At 42.3% G+C, this 18154-nt stretch overlaps 1 pseudogene; it reads right to left on the bottom strand.

Moving 5' to 3' along the window:
* Positions 1–236: 236 nt before the first annotated feature.
* On the bottom strand, positions 237–7722 carry LOC124003870 (annotated as a pseudogene).
* Positions 7723–18154: the final 10432 nt, after the last annotated feature.

Here is an 18154-nt window from a genome sequence, read left to right as displayed (position 1 = left end):
ACAAATAGCCCATTGGTACATATTTGGTCTCCTCAGTCGGTTCCCTGTTTATCTGACACCAGTCATCTTTTTCTTCGGAGAATAATACTGAGCAAAATCAAAAGACCAATTAATGTGCTTATTTCAGAACATCATACATTGTGGCATGAAAGAACATCACTTCAACTTTAAGAAAAGGAAAAAGGCAAATATTTCAAGAAAGTGAACACATTTCTTATCCAGATTTTTTGACCTGTTTATTTATTTATTTTTTTAAATTACAGCATTTCACCAATGTACTGTAGGTACATTTATGGTGGTATATGGTCTGGGATAAAATGTAACCTGACACTGACAGCAAGTCATGTTTGAAGTACAGTTGCATCATTCATATTTAACAATGTAACTTGGTAGCGGGTGGACTTTACTTTCTAAATTCTCTTCAATTAGCATTTCACAGCAGCTTTATGATATTTCAAAGTATGACATGAACAAGGAAACCCTTCCCTTGGAAGAACTTTGAGGTCACCATCTCAATTCCTGACTGTGTAGACGACATGAGGGAGTCGTGAGGCACAGAATGAAACAGAACAAAACCCTTCATATCGTAATACTTCAGAAATTAAAGCATTCATTACAAAAAGTACAACAACAAAAAACAAGATGATTGAAATACTTGGTGTAGCATTACTGGTTTCTTTGGCAGGTATAACACTCCACGTCTTACCCATCTTTCATGGATCTGGCATGGTGATCCATTTATTCAGTCTTTAGTCTTATATCAGCCTCAAAATGTCCAGCTGGAGTGGTGTCTAAATGGGGACACATTCATGACACCACTTTCTTCAGTCCAAGAACGTTTGGTGTAGGCCTATGTATCGGGGGCATATCGGAAAAGCTCTTGAGTAACTAACTAGGTCCACCCAGAGGTTGATGTTGGTTGGGTTGTTGGAGCTTGTGATGGCATGGGCCTTGAACATGGGCCTGGTGGACATTGATATGAAGATGGCCGCATCATGGAATGATTTATTGATCTACTCCAGCCGCTCTCTTCGTGCGTTTCCTTGGGGAGGCTTTAGGGGATGCCGATGCCTTGCCTGTAAAAGAGAGACAAAGAGAGAAACAGAGAGAGATGTAGAAATTTGAGTTGATATTCATCCCTGCACAGACAAGATGAAAAAATAGGATGCCTTTTCAACCAAAGTACGCTTCCAAAAAAGTGGTTGCATAAGCAGAGTATGGATTTGTCTCCCCGCACTCAGGAGGAAAAGCTATGGCAGAGTATCCAAGCTCATGACAAAGCTCAACTTACTCATGATGTTGAGGGTCTCCTGGGGAATCCAGCTGATGTCCACATCGTTCATCCCACCGGTGCCCGTCTCCACCTTCACTGGGAGCCTCTTCCTCTGCACAACATAGGTCATCACTTAATTTACCCAGGTGCTATTTATTTATGTAACATTCACCACCCCATGTAACGAGCTGGAGATATTTTAGAATATCACAATTTAGATGAAAATGTTGAGAAGACTCGTACCGTCCTAGACTCCAGCACCTGGTACATGCCAAAGATCACCAAGACAACTAATCCAGTCAGGAATATGTACATGAACATTCTGGAGGAGAAACAAAGCAAAATGTGTAATATCGACAAAATAATAATATCGACAATATAACATTTGTTACCATATTTAAACAAATGTACCTGACATAATTTAATTGAACCAAATACGAGTATAAAAATATAATTGATGTATGCAAAGAAATGGTTACGTCTCTCCATCCAGTCCCTCCTCCAGCTCAACGATAGTGACGGTCTGGTTGTAAATGGCCATCTGGAAACCGTTGCCCTGCGTAACAGTCAAAACCCAAGATCAGCGCCTCAGCCCTCCGTAAGGCTATCAAACAAGCTAAGCGTCAGTACAGAGACAAAGTGGAATCTCAATTCAATGGCTCAGACACAAGAGGCATGTGGCAGGGTCTACAGTCAATCACGGACTACAAGATGAAATCCAGCCCAGTCACGGACCAGGATGTCTTGCTCCCAGGCAGACTAAATAACTTTTTTGCCCGCTTTGAGGACAATACAGTGCCACTGACACGGCCTGCAACGGAAACATGCAGTCTCTCCTTCACTGCAGCCGAGGTGAGTAAGACATTTAAACGTGTTAACCCTCGCAAGGCTGCAGGCCCAGACGGCATCCCCAGCCGCGCCCTCCGAGCATGCGCAGACCAGCTGGCCGGTGTGTTTACGGACATATTCAATCAATCCCTATACCAGTCTGCTGTTCCCACATGCTTCAAGAGGGCCACCATTGTTCCTGTTCCCAAGAAAGCTAAGGTAACTGAGCTAAACGACTACCGCCCCGTAGCACTCACTTCCGTCATCATGAAGTGCTTTGAGAGACTAGTCAAGGACCATATCACCTCCACCCTACCTGACACCCTAGACCCACTCCAATTTGCTTACCGCCCAAATAGGTCCACAGACGATGCAATCTCAACCACACTGCACACTGCCCTAACCCACCTGGACAAGAGGAATACCTATGTGAGAATGCTGTTCATCGACTACAGCTCGGCATTCAACACCATAGTACCCTCCAAGCTCGTCATCAAGCTCGAGACCCTGGGTCTCGACCCCGCCCTGTGCAACTGGGTACTGGACTTCCTGACGGGCCGCCCCCAGGTGGTGAGGGTAGGCAACAACATCTCCTCCCCGCTGATCCTCAACACGGGGCCCCACAAGGGTGCGTTCTGAGCCCTCTCCTGTACTCCCTGTTCACCCACGACTGCGTGGCCACGCACGCCTCCAACTCAATCATCAAGTTTGCGGACGACACAACAGTGGTAGGCTTGATTACCAACAACGACGAGACGGCCTACAGGGAGGAGGTGAGGGCCCTTGGAGTGTGGTGTCAGGAAAATAACCTCACACTCAACGTCAACAAAACTAAGGAGATGATTGTGGACTTCAGGAAACAGCAGAGGGAACACCCCCTATCCACATCGATGGAACAGTAGTGGAGAGGGTAGCTAGTTTTAAGTTCCTCGGCATACACATCACAGACAAACTGAATTGGTCCACTCACACTGACAGCGTCGTGAAGAAGGCGCAGCAGCGCCTATTCAACCTCAGGAGGCTGAAGAAATCCGGCTTGTCACCAAAAGCACTCACAAACTTCTACAGATGCACAATCGAGAGCATCCTGGCGGGCTGTATCACCGCCTGGTACGGCAACTGCTCCGCCCTCAACCGTAAGGCTCTCCAGAGGGTAGTGAGGACTGCACAACGCATCACCGGGGGCAAACTACCTGCCCTCCAGGACACCTACACCACCCGTTGTTACAGGAAGGCCATAAAGATCATCAAGGACATCAACCACCCGAACCACTGCCTGTTCACCCCGCTATCATCCAGAAGGCGAGGTCAGTACAGGTGCATCAAAGCTGGGACCGAGAGACTGAAAAACAGCTTCTATCTCAAGGCCATCAGACTGTTAAATAGCCACCACTAACATTGAGTGGCTGCTGCCAACACACTGTCATTGACACTGACCCAACTCCAGCCATTTTAATAATGGGAATTGATGGGAAATGATGTAAATATATCACTAGCCACTTTAAACAATGCTACCTTATATAATGTTACTTACCCTACATTATTCATCTCATATGCATATGTATATACTGTACTCTACAACATCGACTGCATCCTTATGTAATACATGTATCACTAGCCACTTTAACTATGCCACTTTGTTTACTTTGTCTACACACTCATCTCATATGTATATACTGTACTCGATACCATCTACTGTATGCTGCTCTGTACCATCACTCATTCATATATCCTTATGTACATGTTCCTTATCCCCTTACACTGTGTATAAGACAGTAGTTTTGGAATTGTTAGTTAGATTACTTGTTGGTTATCACTGCATTGTCGGAACTAGAAGCACAAGCATTTCGCTACACTCGCATTAACATCTGCTAACCATGTGTATGTGACAAATAAAATTTGATTTGATTTGATTTGATTTTGATTTACATTCCAAGGGATTTCTGAACATCTAGTCAAGAACCCTGGGCTGGGTATCTTGAAGATGCAAGACACTCTAATAATAATGTATCAATCAATCAACCAATCAATCTAGTCTCACCTCACTGTCCTGGTAGTTGAGTAGGATGACCAGGCCAAAGGGACGACCAGCCATGGACTGAGCAGGTACAGGACCACAGTGCTCAGGGGCAAGGCTGTGAACTAGATACCAAAAACATGTACTTTTCTGATCAACAATAGCAGAAAGTTCCCAAAACTGCATTACAGGGTATTCCATGTACACTGAGTATACAAAACTTTAACATGACCCTCTATTTCCATGACAGACTGAACAGGTGAATCCAGGTGATGTCACTTGTTAAATCCACTTCAATAAATATAGATACAGGGGAGGAGACAGGTTAAATAATAATTTTTAAGCCTTGAGACAATTGATACATGGATTGTGTATGTGGTATGGTAGTAGGTGCGAGGCACACAAGTTTGTGTCAAGAACTGCAATGCTGTTGGGTTTTTCACACTCAACAGTTTCCGGTGTGTATCAAGCATGCTCCACCACCCAAAGAACATCCAGGCAACTTGACACAACTGTGGGTATCATTGGAGTTAACATGAGCCAGCATCCCTGCGGAATGCTTTCGACATATTGGAGAGTCTATGCCCCGACGAATTGAGGTTGTTCTGAGGGAGGAGGGGTTCCAACTCAAGGTATTTATTTTCTATATTTGTTAACATATGGAATTCTTTAAGATGGTCACACCAAGGATCATTTAGTTATTTGATTTTTAATTCTAAGACCCCTTCAGGTAACAAAAAAAAGTCTACAAAAATGATTGGATGAAACATTGAATTTGGCATACTGCCATTAGCCAATAGAAACACAATGAATAATAGATTCACTATATGGAACAACAGATAGTAAAAAAACAAACATCTAAAGGAAGTTTGTTCTGCTGCGTCTGTCCTACATCTGAGCGATAAGGAAAATCAGGAAACAATTTATGTACAGTATTTATCCCCTTATGTTAGGCAGTAAACCATCTCCATACTGTAGTTCCATTCATTTTTTAAACTGGTACCAGGGACCTTAAGACAAGTCTTATAAGGCTTGTGGGCGTCCTAGAGCAAAACGGGAAACACCACTGTGTTCGTGAGCGTCTCATCACCATAAAGGGGTCATAATACTTTATAGGTCAAACTGTTCAGTCGTTCTTCTGAGAAGACCAATTTTCGGGATGTCTCATGGTCTAACAGACACCGCTCTAGCTCTGCCACCCTTCACCGCAGATTCGGAAGGGCGATATCGGCGGATGTGGTGAATTGAGACGCAGCCCATGTAATGAAAAAAAAACAGATATCTCTAGCTTAAACAGACGGATTTGAAGGGGATTTTTTAAAATGTTAATTCGATTTCAGCTGGGGCACAGAAATTGTAGGCTAAGGGTTAACATGACCTTTATGAATTATGAAGCCTTTTGTGCTTTTTTTTATTACATAAATGCTTCAAAATTCACAAAAAATGACATTAGCTGATGAAGATGATTTCATAGAACAAAACGTATAAGATCTCTTAAGCCTGTGTTTACAACAGACCTTATTTTTGGTGTTTAGCCAAAAACCCTACAAATTTAAATTTTACCATAGGCTTTGTCCAACGAATCATTGTGGAGTTAGTACCAACAAAAAGACAACATTACTATTGCTCTCTGTTATGGGTAACATATGTTATTGGGTTTGTAAAGGCTTTATAAGAAGTTTATATTCTAGTAATTGTTAGATAATAGATTGGAAGTAAACAGACTACAAACCCCATTATAATGTATAACGTGTTAGATAATGATGTGTGTTTTCAAGGGGACTTTCTATTTCTCAGATGAGGCATGCAAGCATCATGTGTCCCAGAACCCAGACTCACATTCTGGATGTAGAACTGGAAGTCCTGAGGGTAACGGAAGGAGGCCTCCAGGGAATGGACAGTGAAATCCTGGCTTCCCTTATTGGTGAAACCCACCAGGAACTTCGCAATCTCATTGGCTGGGTACTCTGGATGGAGGGCACAATGATATACAAATTAAACCGTTGATGTGAATAATTCCATTCCATGCTGTCTTGCATATTTCCCTTTAACTTACACAGAATGACTGAGTAAAACGATATGAGTATCCATAAAGGAAGATAAGACTAACCTTCCGCTGTCACAAAGATGATGGTGGTGTCAGCATCAGGGTGAGAGGTTACATCTCCAACTGCAGCATCTTCATCTAAGTCATCTTCTGATTCCTGAGAGATTTCAAAATGCAATGGAAAGAAACTAGATTAAATGCACTGAATTGAGAAAATAGTACTTACATTCATTTGGCAGGGACAATAGAAGCCGCTTTCATCCCAGTTCACATACTGAGCCTGGGACCTGATGTTCCTCCACCAGCAACTCATCCTCCTCTTCCTCATCGACTGTTGCATGTGGGGCGATGTCTTCCGTAGACTCTTCTGCAGATACCTGGCCTGTCCCAACACAGAGAAGAATCCATTAGCGATTAATCCATTTTAACACAGCCTCTGTCTGAGAACGAAGCCGCTTAACCTGTGTGCCTGAGGGTACTATAATAGTTGATGACAGTTTTCATGAAAAACTCTGGTTGCACTTGCACCAAAAACAAACATTGGATCGAATGAATGTAAAATAGCGACAGCAGTAAATTGATACAAATGGTCACGAGAAGAACTTTATCCGTTCATTGTGTAATAAAATGATGGTGTATTACAATAGTCTGTTCACAATGAATGTGTAGGTTAAAGGCTAAAAGTGGGTCATGTTATGATTGATGATTTGGTCATTATTCGAAAATGCTGTATACAACTTTGGATAGCAAAGTGTAAAGTCGGTCATCATTCAGCAGTAGGCCCTTTGAATGAATTGGAACACTATGTAACAGACAAAGATACAACGTAACAGTCAGAGGCCTCATCACCGGTGTTAACATGTATCAACACTAACGGAAAGGCGATCCTGGGACACGTCACCATAGAAGATAGGGAAACCCAGCGTAGAGCAACAATATTGCCTGTCAGAGACATTTCGTATTGGAAATTAATATAATAAGGTTTTCTTATTATCTTAAAAAACAAAACTGCATCTATGGCAATTATGCATTTGCATGAGCATGCGAGGTATCGATTTGTGTTAAATGCATTTGTTTACTTAATTTATCAGACAAGGATATTGAGCATGAAGCTTTCTGACAAAGCAGTATTTTTTAAAAATATCACTGAATGAAAAACTGCATTATGCCACGTCAATGTTAACTTTGCTAAGTTTTCAATATTGCAATGAACTCTCTCTGGACTGCTAGTGAAGAATGCAAATTCGAAATAGTAAATTACTTACCGAACGACATCTGGCCACATGGGAAAGTCACGAGGAAAAGTACAAGTATTTTTGATACGAAATTAAACATTCTGCTGCCGTCAAGTTTGTAGCTTGCTACACATCAGCAGTCAGAGAAAGGTTAGCGAAGGGGTGGGATAAGAGAGTTTTTGAGACGCACCATACTATGCACATATTGGTGATGTCACCATTTTTTTGGGGGGGGGGATTGATTGAATCAACCTTATTTTACTAGGCTAATGGCAAGGCCCACACATTTGTGAGACACCCTAACCCTTCCCATTTATGAAATGGATGGTTGTGTAAAAATATTTGACGGCAAGAGTGGTTAGATTGAAAGATATTGTGACACACCCCATAAACCACTGCAGGGTGGTGTGATGGGCCCCCGACTTTTCTGAGCAAAAAAATAAATACAAATGTTGGTATAATTTTCGTTGTTGGACATAAAAGACTGTAAAAACCCCGGGAAATCAGCTGCAAGTTATTTTAATATAAGAAATCTGTTCTCAAGTATTCCCATGCACAATAGAGAGACACGTGATCGTATACAAACGTAAGCAAGTTTTGAAATGATTATGTTTAAGTCAAACATTATAACTGTTTGGGCTTCTTGCGGTCAATTTGCGGTCTACAAATTATTTGTAATTATGTTCCGGCCCCCAGACCATCCGCTCAAGAACAAATCAACCCCTGGCTGAATCTAGTTGATGATCCCTGCCCTAAACTCAAAAAGTGCAGAATAATGCCTGGCTGAATGGATGATGGATCGCATACACTCATGTAACCCAATATTGCAATTTTTTGTAATACAACTAGTCAATTGTCTTTCCTACACACACAAACAAACATCATTAGGATGTCTTAATGAATCTGGGAAATATAGAGCTGTAAATACGAAATACAACAGGCAGAAATGTAAACTTGAATATTTATGATGATTATAAGCTTTACTTTTTGGTAGCTGACTAATAGACAACTTTCCAAGTCAAATTTGCTCTCATTCCTGCCTAATGAAAATACATACAGTTACATGTTTTTTAAAATGTTGTGGCTATTGTCACCGGCTCTAAGGAAAACAAGTGGGCTCAGACATTGGAATTGGGTTCCTTGAAGGATTGTGTTTGAATAGTTGAAGCCAAATAGTGTTTAATATGTGTTCATGTTTAACATGTCATTCACAGATTTACAGCATATCCACAGTGGACAATTCTGCAAAATATATCAACAAGCCTTTCACGACGCGAGCACACAGAAGCGTAACCAAGTTACAGGAAAGCAAACTGTAATACAACAGTCATCTACTCTAGAAGCGTATATGTACAACTCTGAATGTTTCCTTATTTTACCCAATGAAACTAAGTGTGCAAGATTGATTAAAAGTGTTTGAGGTGACCAGAACATGAGAGTATCCTAACAGGGTGAGGAGACAAAGTAGCCAGTGGTGGTTGTAGTTCTGGCAGGGCCTGACGAACTTGCAAAGCTAACTGGTCATTTTGGGCAAGCTGCAGCGACAAGGACAGTATCCTTCCTGTTTGACAGTTTCCAATTCTAAAACAGTTGGGTGCAGGCACTCAACAGATGCAGCTTGCATGTCAACGAGGCCCATTGACTAACTGGAATCTTATCCCAGCCTGAAGGATGCAGGGGATACTCCAGTAGTGGAATGATTGGTTGTCTTGTTGTGAAGGAGAGTCTGTGAAAGGGCTGTCACCAACAGACCTGCAATTAGATCTTTTTAACACCGAATTGAGTTTTTTAAATATTAAATGTGGCAAAAAGTCCTGTAGGTCACGTCCTACTTATTCCTTTATATTCCTTTGGAAGCTGGGTAGAATGATCATTTGGTCAATATTAACTGTGGGTGGTTGGCTGTTATTATGGTCTGGGGCAGGCCCAGCAGGAGATAAGGAGAGTGACAACTGGTGAGGGAGACTAGAAGTTACTTGGACCTGAGAAGTGTTATGAGGGACGTAGCATATCTCCACACACACATGTCTTCAGAAAGTATTCATATTCCTTTGCTTATTCCACATTTTGTTGTGTTAGATTTGTTTTCTCACCCATGTTTTTTGACATTTTTGCAAATGTATTTGAAAATTAAATGCAGAAATATCTCATTTACATAAATATTCACACCTCTAAGTCAATATATATTAGAATCCCCTTTGGCAGCGATTACAGCTGTGAGTCTTTCTGTGTAAGTGTCACGATCGTCGTATGGAATGGACCAAGGTGCAGCGTGGTGAGCATGCATTTTCTTTTATTTATAAATGTCGCCAACAAAACAATGATATAACAAAAACGACTGTGAAGCTCCGTAAGGCTATACATGCACAAATGAAGAACTACCCACAACTACCAAAAGGAAAAAAGGCTGCCTAAGTATGATTCCCAATCAGAGACAACGATAGACAACTGTCCCTGATTGAGAACCATACCCGGCCAAAACATAGAAACAAACAACAGAGAATACCCACCCCAAATCACACCCTGACCTAACCAAATAGAGAAACATTCAATGTTGTCTTGGTAAGAAACTCCAGTGCATATTTGTCCTTGTGTTTTAGGTTATTGTCCTGCTGAAAGATGAATTCATCTCCCAGTGTCTGGTGGAAAGCAGACTGAATCAGGTTTTCCTCTAGGATTTTGCATGTGCTTAGCTCCATTCCGTAATTTTTTGTCCTGAAAACTACTCAGTCCTTAACGATTACAAGCATACCCATACCATGATGCAGTCACCACTATGCTTGGAATAAGGAGAGTGGTACTCAGTAATGTGTTGTGTCACGGCCGTTAAAAGAAGAGGACCAAGGTGCAGCGTTGTGAGCGTACATATTCTTTTATTTAGAAAAGACGCTGAACAAAACAATAAACACTACAAAAAAAACGTGAAGCTAAAGGCTATGTGCCATGAACAAAGACAACTTCCCACAAAGAAAGGAGGTTCCCAATCAGAGACAACGATAGACAGCTGTCCCTGATTGAGAACCATACCCGGCCAAAACATAGAAATACAAAATCATAGATAACAAAACATAGAAAGTCGACCCCAAATCACACCCTGACCAAACCAAATAGAGACATTAAAAGGCTCTCTAAGGTCAGGGCGTGACAGTTGTATTGGATTTGCTCCAAACATTACACTATTCAGGAGATCTGGAAATAGGAGACAAGGGGCTGTAAGACATAGGTTTAATCCTAGACACATGAAAAGTGGGATGTATACAGAGGGTACGGGGCAACAGAAGATGAACAGCAGAGGGGCTAATAATCTTGGAGATGGGGAAAGGGCCGATAAAACGGGGGGATGTTTGCAGGACTCCACCCGGAGGGGCAGATCATGAGTGGACAGCCATACCCTCTGCCCAAGACAATAGCAGGGTCCGGTGGCGGTCCGCTTGTTTGCGATACCTGGAGGTCGTCCTGAGAAGAGCCGACCGGGCTCTCTTCTAGGTACGGTGAAAGCGGCGGACAAACACCTGCCAACCTCTTCCTCCGGGAAGAACGGGGGGTGATAACCCAGGGAACACTCGAAAGGTGAGAGCCCGGTGACAGAGCAGGGGAGGGTGTTGCGGGCATTTTCAACCCACACAAGTTGCTGGCTCCAGGTAGTGGGGTAGGCGGAGACAAGGCAGCGAAGAGTCATCTCCAGGTCTTGATTGGTCTTGACTGGCCATTGGAATGAGGGTGGAACCCGGAGGACAGGCTGGCTGATGACCCAATGAGTGTGCAGAACACCTTCCAGAACCGGGACGAGAACTGAGTTTTCCAGTCAGAGACCATGTCCACTGGGAGTCCATGGATCTGGAAGACTTGCTACACCATGAGCTGGGCCATCCTTTTGGCAGAGGTTAGCTTCAGGAGAGGAATGAAATGGGAGGCTTTGGAAAACCGGTCCACCACTGTCAGGATGGCGGTGTTGCCATCAGATGGGAGGAGACCCGTGACGAAGTCCAGGGATATGTGAGACCAGGGACGGTGAGGGACAGGCAGTGGTTGAAGGAGACCAGCCAGAGCTTGCCGAGTAGTCCCGGGGTTCGGCTGGGAACGCTGCGCCTCACGGACCTGCTTCCCTATTCCCCAGCTGAGTGCTATCGTCAGGCACGAGGTGGGAAGGATGGTCTCTATAGCGACGTGACAGCGCATCCGACTTGATATTCTTGGATCCTGGTCGGTAGGAGAGAGACAAGTTAAACCGGGTGAAAAGCAGGGTCCATCTAGCTTCCCTGGAATTGAGATGCTTGGCGGTGCAGAGATATTCCAGGTTCTTGTGATCCGTCCACACAATGAATGGATGTTCCACCCCCTCCAACCAGTGTCTCCACTCCTCCAACACCATCTTCACCGCGAGAAGCTCACAATTCCCCTTGGGGATTTTGGCAATGAAACCCTTTATCTACTTCCTCAGAGTCAGATGAAGTCATGGGTACCATTTGTATGTCCACTCCTCAGTAAAAGGCACATGACAGGCCACTTGGAGTTTGCCAAAAGGAACCTAAAGTCTCTCAGACCATGAGAAACAAGATTCTCTGGTCTGATGAAACCAAGATTAAACTCTTTGGCCTGAATGTCAAGCGTCTGTCAGAAACCTGGCACCATCCCTACAGTGAAAACTGGTGGTGGCAGCAGCATGCTGTGGGGATGTTTTTCAGCGGCAGGGACTGGGAGAGTCAGGATTTTTCAAGCAGAAATTTACTGGGACACTGTAAAGTCCATGGAGAATAAGAGAACCTTCTCCCAGCTGCTTACTGCACTGAGGCTAGGAAACACTGTCACCACCGATAAATTCACTATAATTGAGAATTTCAATGAGCATTTTTCTACAGCTGGCCATGCTTTTTACCTGGCTACCCCTACCCCGATCAACAGCCCTCCACCCCCCACAGCAACTTACCCAAACCTCCCCCATTTCTCCTTCACCTAAATCCAGATAGCTGATATTCTGAAAGGGCTGCAAAATTTCGATCCCTAAAGATCAGCCAGGCTAGACAATCTGGACCCTCTCTTTCTAAAATTATATGCCGAAATTGTTGCAACCCCTATTACTAGCCTGTTCAACCTCTTTTTCGTATCATCTGAGATTCCCAAAGATTGGAAAGCTGCCGCAGTCATCCCCCTCTTCAAAGGGGGAGACACTCTAGACCCAAACTACAACAGACCTAATGGTGTTTTACAGCTCTGTTAGGGATATAGACCAGCATGCTTTTTATAATGTTATGCAAATGCTATATATAATGTACAAAATTATAAAGGCAATATGCAGCAATTTCTATCATACCCTGCCTTCGAAAGCCAAGTTAACAAACAGATTACCAACCATTTTGAATCCTACCGTACCTTCTCCGCTATGCAATCTGGTTTCAGAGCTGGTCATGGGTGCACCTCAGCCACGCTCAAGGTCCTAAACGATATCAGAACCGCCATCGATAAGAGACATTACTGTGCAGCCGTATTCATCAACCTGGCCAAGACTTGACTCTGTCAATCACCATATTTTTAATCGGTAGACTCAACAGCCTTGGTTTCTCAAATGATTGCCTCACCTGGTTCACCAACTACTTCTCTGATAGAGTTCAGTGTGTCAAATCGGAGGGCCTGTTGTCCAGACCTCTGGCAGTCTCTATGGGGGTGCCACAGGGTTCAATTCTCAAGCTGACTCTCTTCTCTGTATACATCAATGATGTCGCTCTTGCTGCTGGTGATTCTCTGATCCACCTCTAAGCAGACGACACCATTCTGTATACCTCTGGCCCTTCTTTGGACACTGTGTTAACTAACTTCCAGACGAGCTTCAATGCCATACAACTCTCCTTCCATGGCCTCCAACTGCTCTTAAATGCAAGTAAAAATGAATGCATGCTCTTCAACCGATCGCTGCCCGCACCTGCCCGCCCGTCCAGCATCACTACTCTGGACGGTTCTGACTTAGAATATGTGGACAACAACAAATACCTAGGTGTCTGGTTAGACTGTAAACTCTCCTTCCAGACTCACATTAAGCATCTCCAATCCAAAATTAAATTTAGAATTTGCTTCCTATATCGCAACAAAGCATTCTTCACTCATGCGGCCAAACATACCCTCGTAAAACTGACCATCCTACCGATCCTCGACTTTGGCGATGTCATTTACAAAATAGCCTCCAACACTCTACTCAACAAATTGGATGCAGTCTATCACAGTGCCATCCGTTTTGTAACCAAAGCCCCATATACTACTCACCACTGTAACCTGTACTGTATTTATTTATTGATCATGCTCCTTTGCACCCTAGTATCGCTACTTGCACATTAATCTTCCGCACATCTACCATTCCAGTGTTTAATTGCTATATTGTAATTACTTTGCCACCACGGCCTATTTACTGCCTCACCTACCTTATCCCACCTCATTTGCACATACTGTATATAGACTTTTTCTACTGTATTATTGACTGTATGTTTGTTTTACTCCATGCGTAACTCTGTCTTGTTGTATGTGTCGAACTGCTTTTCTTTATCTTGGCCAGGTCGCAGTTGCAAATGAGAACTTGTTCTCAACTAGCCTACCTGGTTAAATAAAGGTAAGATAAAAAATTTATTTAAAAAAAGGATCGAGGCAAAGATGATCGGAGCAAAGTACAGAGAGATCCTTGATGAAAACCTGCTCCAGAGTGCTTATGACCTCTGACTGGGGCGATGGTTCACCTTCCAACAGGATAACGACCCTAAGCACACAGCCAAGACAACGCGGGACTGGCTTCGGGATAAGTCTCTGAATGTCCTTGAGTGGCCCAGCCAGAGCCCGGACTTGAACCCGATCGAACATCTCTTGAGAGACCTGAAAATAGCTGGTCAGAAATGCTCCCCATCCAACCTGATAGATATTGAGAGGACTTGCAGAAAAGAATGGGAGAAACTCCCGAAGTACAGGTGTGGCAAGCTCGTAGCATCATACCAAAGATGACTCGAGGCTGTAATTGCTGCCAAAGGTTCTTCAACTAAGTACAGATTAAAGGGTCTGAATACTTATGTAAATGTTATATTTCTGTTTATTTATTTTTTCATAAATTAGCAATGATGCAAAAAAAAACGTTTTTACTTTGTCATTATGCGATATTGTGTGTAGATTAATGAGAAAAAATATTTAATACATTTTAGAATAAGGTTGTAACCTAACAAAATGTGGAAAACGTCAAGGGGTCTGAATACTTTCCGAAGTTACTGTAAGACTCATAATATTCTCTCTGTCTTTTGCTCATTAACAAAATGTGGCTCTGCATGAGTTGTTTTCATAGGAAGGATTGTGGTTTTCTGCAGATTGCCCTGCTTATGCACAAGAGAACATGTCAGGCTAACATCCTGCAGCAACACACCCAGAAAGAACCCTAGTTGAACCTGCCTCACTCGAAAACCAATACCCTAAAATACAAATATAATAGACTTAGAAATATAATACTACAGAATTACTAATTACGCTTCAATATAATTACACCTTGGATCAATCTTTTAAAATAACAGTGAGGGATTTAATTGATCTTTTTCCTTTTCTCAGGGTAGTCTATGACTTTTCTAGGCTTATAAACTCTAAATCATGGCAGGCAGCTGCAACAAAAGCACTCAAACAACAGGTAAGTCGGATATATTTTAACTCACACTATTGTGGTCTCTTTTTTAAAAGGAGACCAAATATACATGCCATTGAAAATGATAAAACACAGGCTCAAAGATTGATGTCCGCGTTAAAAGGTTAAATGTATTACATAGCGTAACCAAAATGAACCCACACACTGTTGTAGGCTCCCAAAAAAGCATGTGTGAACCTCTACAGCAGTGTGGGGGAACATTCAGTTGACTTTCACCTATTTATTCAACTTAGAGTCATCTTGAGGTAGAGACACATCTTGTTTTTGTTCTCCCCATAGTTTTTTATATTTTCTGCAGGTCTTATGAGCTGTGGATCCTACTGGCAGTTGTCAGCACAATGTTGGTATTTTCAGTGTGCTGGATTATTTTTTGCTGTATCACAACACATTGTACAGGTAAGGCTAAAGTCAAGAGGCTAATAAGGTAAGGCTAAAGTCAAAATATCGATGTAACTGACAGAGAACACTCTTTTGTTGTACAGATAAAGGGAATATATTTCTACCCCGCTTCAGAAGGAGGTGTGTAATCGAATTAATTACTTACAGACAGAGAGACAAAAAGGTTGATTGACTGATTCATTTTACGCTAAAAGTATTTGGACACCTGCCTGTCGAACATCTCATTCCAAAATCATGGGCATTAATAAGGTCCCCCCTTTGCTGTTATAACAGCCTCCACTCGTCTGGTAAGGCTTTCCACTAGATGTTGGAACATTGCTACGGGGACTTGCTTCCATTCAGCCACAAAAGCATTAGTAAGGTCGGGCACTGATGTTGGGCGATCAGGCCTGGGTCGCAGTCGGCGTTCCAATTCATCCCAAAAGTGTTCGATGGGATTGAGGTGAAAAACAGCCCCCAGCCATTATTTCTCCTCCACCACACTTTATAGTTGGCACTATGTATTGGGGCAGGTAGTGTTCTCCTGGCATCCGCTAAACCCAGATTCATCCGACGGACTGCCAGATGGTGAAGAGTGATTCATCACTCCAGAGAACACGTTTCCACTGCTCCAGAGTCCAATGACGGTGAGCTTTACACAACTCCAGCCGACGCTTGGTATTGCACTTTGTGATCTTAGGCTTGTGTGCAGCTGCTCAGCCATGGAAATCCATTTTATGAAGCTCCCGACAAACAGTTCTTGTGCAGACACTGCTTCCAAAGGCATTTTTAAACTCGGTAGTGAGTGTTGCAACTGAGGACAGACGATTTTTAAGCGATACGCACTTCAGCACACGGCGGTCCCGTTCTGTGAGCTTGTGTGGCCTACCACATCGCAGCTGAGCCATTGTTGCTCGCAGACGTTTCCACTTCACAATAACAGCACTTACAGTTGACTGGGGCAGCACTAGCAGGGCAGAAATTTGACAAACTGACTTGTTGGAAAGGTGGGCTCTTCAGTATGGGCCATTCTATTGCCACTGTTCATTTATGGAGATTGCATGGCTGTGTGCTCGATTTTATACAATGGGTGTGGCTGACATAGCTGAATCCAATCATTTGAAGGGGTGTCCACATACTTTTGCGAATCTAATATATATCTGATGGACTGCAGTGAATGATGCAGAGACAAATATATAGACATACAGTGGGGCAAAAAAGTATTTAGTCAGCCACCAATTGTGCAAGTTATCCCACTTAAAAAGATGAGAGAAAAATCTTGCTTGTTTGTAGGTGACCAAATACTTATTTTCCACCATAATTTGCAAATAAATTCATTAAAAATCCTACAATGTGATTTTCTGGATTTTTTTTCTCATTTTGTCTGTCATAGTTGAAGTGTACCTATGATGAAAATTTACAGGCCTCTCTCATCTTTTTAAGTGGGAGAACTTGCACAATTGGTGGCTGACTAAATACATTTTTTGCCCAACTGTATATAGAGATTTTCCTAAATCAAATCAAATTTTATTCTTCACATGCTTTGTAAACAACAGGTGAATAGGAACAGTGAAATGCTTACCTAAAGGGCCCTTTCTAAACATGCAGAGAGAAATAAAATAGAGACATTTATATTGAAAAATATATGGCTTTGGATTGATTGTTTATTGTCTTTACTCATCTTCAGATTCATTTATCTGGTTTAATCATAAGCGCCTATTGCATGCTAATATCTGCTTTACTAATGACCCCACTGTTTCCTCTCTCCTCAACCTCGATGGGAATCAACCAGTCTTAGTCTGAGAGTGAGGGACATGGAGGACAACCCTATCTATGGGAACATCACCTACACCCAGACTAGTGAGAAGAAGTTCCTACAAACTACTTGTTTACAGATTTTAAGTTTTTAATTTTGAATGTCAAGGTTTCAATGTTGTCAGTGTAATGTTGAATGGTAATGAAATGAAACAGGTCATTTTTTGTTTCAAATTAGTTTCTGGTATACACTCTTAGGAGATAGGAGATAACCCTTTTTGGTTTCAGGTAGAACATTTTTGGGTTACACGTAGAACCCTCTGTTGAAAGGTTTCATGGAACCAAAAAGGGTTCTTCAAAGGGTTCTCCTATGGGACAGTCAAATAACCCTTTTAGGTTCTAGATAGCACTTCGTTTTCTAAGAGAGTAGTTATTGTACAGTTACATGTAATTACACCAATCCTCTTAAGGATCCGCCCCTTTTTTCAATTTTCTTCTAAAACGACATACCCAAATCTAACTGCTTGTAGCTCAGCTGCTGAAGCAGGGATATGCATATTCTTGGTGCATTTGAAAGGAAATACTTTGAAGTTTGCAGAAATGTGAAAGGAATGTAGGAGAATATAACACAAAAGATCTGGTAAAAGATAATACAAAGAAGAAAAAAACCATTCTTTTGTATTTTTTTTGTAAAATCATCTTTGAAATACTAGAGAAAGGCCAAAATGTATTATTCCAGCCCAAGTGCAATTTAGATTTTGGCCACTAGATGGCCGCAGTGTATGTGCAAAGTTTTAGACGGATCCAATGAATCATTTCATTTCTGTTCCAAATGTTGTATCAAGACTGTATCAAGAAGTAATTAAAGAGCAGCAGTATAATAAAAATAGTGAGACTATATACAGGGGGGTACCAGTACAGAGTCAATGTGTCGGGGCACCGGTTAGTTGAGGTAATATGTACA

The sequence above is a fragment of the Oncorhynchus gorbuscha genome, linkage group LG18, assembly GCF_021184085.1.
Source record: "Oncorhynchus gorbuscha isolate QuinsamMale2020 ecotype Even-year linkage group LG18, OgorEven_v1.0, whole genome shotgun sequence".
Lineage (NCBI taxonomy): Eukaryota > Metazoa > Chordata > Actinopteri > Salmoniformes > Salmonidae > Oncorhynchus > Oncorhynchus gorbuscha.
This window is presented reverse-complemented; position numbering and strand designations above follow the sequence as displayed.